A 5,837-nucleotide genomic window follows, 5' to 3' on the forward strand; every position below is an offset into this window, starting at 1 on the left:
GCTATGAGTCAGTTCTGACTCGATGGCACCTGACAAATGTATATATATAAAGGATACTATACACATTGAACTCACCAGATGGAACACTCTGATTGACTACATCTATGGGCATCCTGGTATAGCTCTGTAGGATAAGCACTGCACTGCAATATCAGTTTGAACCATAAGGTTGGCAGTTCAAACTCACGAGCCACTCTTTGGAAACCGTATATAGGGTTGTCATGAGTCAAAACCGACTTAGCAGCAACAACAACAACAACAACAACAAGGGAAGAGATGATAGCAAAGCTTAATAACTTCAGCCAAAACAAGGTCAGGAGCCAACTGTGGAACAGATATCAATTGCTCATATGCAAGTTCAGATAAAGGCTGAGAAAAAAGAAACAAATCCGAAAGAACCAAAATACAACCTTGAGTACCACCACTTGAATTTAGAAGCCATCTCAAGAACAGATTTGAGTCACTGAACAACAATAACCTAAAACCAGAGGAGTTGGAGAATGACATCATCCATGAAAAAGCCAAAGTTCATTTAAAAGACAGAAAATAAAGAAAAGACCAAAATGGGTGAGACTCTGAAGAGACTCTGAAACTTGCTCTTGAGATAGAGAAGGTAAAGTGACTAGAAGAAGTGATGAAAGAAAAGAGTCGAGCAGAAAATTTCATAGAGGAGCTCAAGATGACAAAGTAAAATATTGAAATGAAATGTGCAAAAACCTGGAGTTAGAAAACAAAAAGAGAAGAACATGCTCAGCATTTCTCAGGCTGAAAGCACAAAAGAAAATACTCAAGCCTCAGTTTGCAACATTGACAGATTCCTTGGGTAAAATGGTGAACTCTACAGGAACCATCAAAATAAGACAGAAGGAATAGATACAGTCACTGTACCAAAAAGAATTGGTCGACATATGACCATTTCAGGAAGTAGCATATGATCAAGAACTGATAGAATTGAAGCAAGAAGGCCAAACTGCATTGAAGGTATTGAGGAAACACAAGGGTCCAAGAATTGGCAGAATATAAATTGAAATGTTTCAACAAATTGATGCACTATTGGAAGCACTCACTAGTCACTAGTTTATGCCAAGAAATTTGAAAGACCTGACCAATCAACTGGAAGAGACCATAATTGTGCCAATTTCAAAGAAAGGTGTGATCCTACAGAATGTAGAAATGATCAAACAGTATCATTAATATCACGTGCAAGTAAAATTTAGCGAAGATAATTCAAAAATGGTTCTAGTAGTACATCAAGAGGCAGCTGCTAGACATTCAAGCCAGATTCAGAAGAGAACATGGAACTAGGGCTATCATTGTTGTTCTTGTTAATTACTATGGAGTCGATTCCAACTCATAGTGACCCTGCACAGGGTTTCTGATGCTGTAAATCTTTACAGGATATCATTGCTGGTTGTCAAGTGGATCTTGACTGAAAGTAGAGAATACCAAAGAGATGTTTATTTGTATTTTATTAACTATGCAAAGACATTCCACTGAGAAGATCATGACAAACTATGGATAGCATTGTAAAGAATGGGAATTCCAGAACACTTACTGGTGCTTATGAGAAAACTGTTCATAAAATCCATAGGCAGGTGTTCTAATAGAACAAGGGATAATGCCTAGTTTAAAATCAGGAAATGTGTGTGCCAAGACTGAATTTCTTTACCATACTTTTACCCTCTGTATCCTGGGCAAATAATTTAAGAAGCTAACCTAGATGAAGTACATGGTACCAGAATTGGAGGAACGCTCATTACAACCTGAGATATACAGCTGATACAGTCTTGCTTGTTAAATGTGAATTGAAGAACTTGCTGAAAGATCAAAGACTACAGCATTCAGCATGTACAGAAAGCAAAAATCCTCACAACTGGACCAATAAAAAAAAAAAAAAAATGCTGAAAGATCAAAGACTACAGCATTCAGCATGTACAGAAAGCAAAAATCCTCACAACTGGACCAATAATAAAAAAAAAAAAAATCATGATAAACAGAGAACTTATTGAAATTGTCCAGGATTTCATTGTACTTGGATCCAAGATCAATGTTCATGGAAGTAGTTGTCAGTAGGTGTTGGGGACCACAAGCACTGAGATGTTGAGGCCCTGTGTCATGGACGAAAGTCCAACACGAAGGCCCCACTCGGGATTGCTAGCCAGGGACCCTGAGGGCCAAAGGAAGTGACCTCCTGACATCCCGGGTTCACATGGACCCTGAGGGCCAAGGAAGTGTCCTCCTGACGTCCCGGGTTCATTGGTTTTTGCGAACTCACTGGTGAGCTACCTCTGTATAATTTTCTTTGGTCTTATTATTCATTCTATGCTTCTAACTCCAGTAATTGTGGCTTCTGAGAAAATGGTTTCTTATGTGCCTCTCTTAATGTCTCCACTGTGTTGGCAGTGCGTAAGGTCCTGGGAACAAATCTCTCTGAGGAACAAGCTCTGGCCACCTGGTGAGCATGTCCAAACTGTTCTTTATGAAATTATTCAGTTATGTTTGATATTAATTTAATACATGAGCTCTTGATATCCATGCACCATATTAAAACAAAAAACCCTTCTAAAGCCGAGGCCGTAAAAGTTCCAAAGGCAGGTTTGCTGGGATTCCGCAAAGAGGCTCTGAAGACAATCCGCCCAAGGAATTCACTCAAAGTAGATTGGTGAATTCCGGAGTATTGTTCCAGGAATAATAGTGACAACCTCCTCAAACTGTCCCCAGGTGTAAACCATTAACCCAGATGTCCTCCTTCCTCCTGAAAGCCTAAGCCAGGTAGCTGAAACAGCTTGACTCTCTTCAGACCTTTCAAATCCTTTTCACCTTTTCCCAGTAGAGATTAAGTGCTATAGGTATGTTAATTAGCCTTGAGAAACCTCATGGCATGTCGCTGCCTTAGGATTTAAGCCTCAAAAGTAATTTATAACAATTTGCTTGAATTTTTGGAAAATTATGAATGTTAGATTATTAAGACAATTTGCGATGTGTATTTTAGAATTTGTTCCTGTAAATCATTGTGTCCTGTTTTGAATGATTAATCACATTTCATTTCTGTACCCTGTCTTAATAATCACCTTCTTCCTTTGTGTAAAATCCCTTCCTGAAATAAAAGACGAATGCAAATTGAATCCTGCATGCAGGGCCATGATGCCTGCAATCCAGGGTCTGCCTGCCACTTTTGCATCCACTCTGGTCTCGGGGTGTCTCTTTGTTTCTCTCACCGCGTCTTTGTGTATATTCTTTGTCTCTATCTCTTTCGCCGCCAGATCTCCCTACTTCGTGAACCAAACTCCCCTGTCGAGGCAGGTCCCCGACAAGTAGGTTTTACTGATTCCATTCCAGCTCACAGTGACCCTGTGCCCAATAGAACAAAATGTTACCCAGTCCTGTGCTGCCCTCACAATTGTTGTTATGTTTGAACCCGTTGTCAATGACACTGTGTCAATCCATCTTTTTGAGGGTCTTCCTTTTTCACTGACCCTCCAGATTACCAAGCATGACGTCTTTCTCCAAGGACTGGTCCCTCCTGTAACACATCCAAAGTATGAGAGATGAAATCTCAGCATCCTCGTTTCTAATGCTCATGGAAGTAGCTGTCCAGAAAATCAAATGATGTATCGTATTGGACGAATCTGCTGCACAAGACCTCTTTAAAATGTCAAAAAGCAAAGATATCACTTTGAAGTCTAAGTTGTGCCTGACACAATCAATCCATGGTATTCTCAATGAGCTCATATTCATGTGAAAGCTGGATGATGAATAAGGACGACCAGAAAAGAATTGATGTGTTAGAATTGTGTTGTTGAAAAATATTGAAAGTACCATGGACAGCCATAAGAACAAACAAATCTGTCTTGGAAGAAGGTCAGGCAAATGCTCCTTAGGAACAAGATGGCAAGAGTCTGTCTCACATGCTTTGGACATGCTGTCAGGAGGGACCGGGCCCTGGAACAAAATATCATGCTTTGCAAAGCAGAGGATTGAGAACCAAGAAGAAGACTCCCAATGAGATGTACTGACAGAGTGGCTTCAACTATAAACTCCAACGTAACAACAATTGTGAGGATGTTGCAAGACCATGCAGTGGATAGTTCTTTTGTTCCTAGGGACACTATGAATCAGAAATGACTCAACAGCACCTAACAACAACAACATAAAGTCAAAGGAGCCCTGGTGGTACAATGGTTAAGCACTCAACTGCTAACCGAAAGGACTGTGGTCGGAATCGAAGTCACCCCCCCCCCCCAGCTCTGAGGGAGAAAAGACCTAGGATCATGCTCCTGTAAAGATGGCGCCTGGAAAAGCAGATGGTGGTGTTCTACTCTGTCTTATACGGTTCATGATGAGTCAGAACCAATGTGTTGGCACCTAACACCACCAGCAAGAAAAGCCAAATGTCACTTCCAACAGGCTGCCTGCCTACTCTCTCAGGAGATTTCCTAGTTCAACACTTTCTATTCCCACAATTCCTCCAGAAACGTATCACTTAACATCATGACATCGCATCCCAAGGGGCTCTCTGCAGCATGTTCCAACAACGTTTTCCTTACAGCCTCTCTGAGGAGCCTCTTCGAGTAAGCTCGTCTAGTTTCGACCTGTCGCCTAGTTTTCAAGTCGATGTGCCGTGTGTTTGTTTATTTGTTATTTAATTGCAGTGCCCTTTATGTGGTCAGTTCTGTTCTGCTTATCTACTGCTCACTTTAGAAAAAAACCCACAAAATTAATGAAGACTATCACTAACTGTCATGCTTCCACGACAAGCTGGCTTGTTCCATCTTAACATGTCCCTCTGGGTTTCTCATGAGTCTGCACAATGTCTGGGACTGGAGTCGTCTCAAGGGCTTCCCCATCATCTGTGCTGAGTGACACTATTGTTGTTAAGTGCCATCAAGTCAGTTACGATGCATGGTGACCCTGGGTAGGGTTTCTGAGGAGCAGCTGGTGGGTCTGAACTAACAACCTTGTGGTTCACAGTCCAGTGCTGGTCCTACACGCCACATCAGGAGTCACTAGAGCTTGTAAAGGAAGTTTACAGGATATTATTTTTCAAAGCAAATAACCAATTTTCGTTGACTAGATCATTTGGATTGCCATGCATGTACAACGTGGAATGCATACTTTCTCCAGACTTGAAAGTTTCTAAAGTCGAGTGACTCCCTCACCTTATCATGAATTCCATGTTCCAACTCAGACATACAGAGCAGCCTAAGCCCTAGCATAGCTGAGCCCCTACTTTGTCATCAATAGGGCGGAGTCATTATAGCAGTTTCATTGTAGGACTTTAAGTTCATGAGTTTGAGGTATGATGTTGCACATTGGTTACTACAAGCATCTCTCTCTTCAACAACCTTTTGACAAAACATCTACTGTGTGTGAGGTAGTGTTTTAGATTCTAGGGTAATGTGATCAGAAGGGAGGTTTTATTTTGTTTTGTTTTCCTTCAAGAAACTTGCTTTCTAAATAAATGCACTTTGTCCATGAGTAACACGACTGAGAAAGAAATAAAATACTGCAGATCGTCTCTGGCTGCATAAGCAAGCATTGTAAGTACCTGTGTTGGCCTCTTGTAGTCTAGGACAGAGGGGACATAGAATATGATGGGAACAATTCCAGTGAAAATGCCATGGGTTTTGCACACCAATGTAACTTCATCATTGTTGATGGTTAATGCTCAGTGATGATGTGGCACTGTGGATTAATGTGCCAGGCTGCAAAGCCATTTCAACTGCAAGATCGGCGGTTCAAGCTCACCAGCTGCTCCTCAGAAACCCTATATAGGGCCACTATGGGCCGGAATGGACTCAACGGCACTTAACAACAACAACAACTCAGCTAAAAAC

This window comes from Chrysochloris asiatica, unplaced genomic scaffold (genome assembly GCF_000296735.1).
Source record: "Chrysochloris asiatica unplaced genomic scaffold, ChrAsi1.0 scaffold00238, whole genome shotgun sequence".
Lineage (NCBI taxonomy): Eukaryota > Metazoa > Chordata > Mammalia > Afrosoricida > Chrysochloridae > Chrysochloris > Chrysochloris asiatica.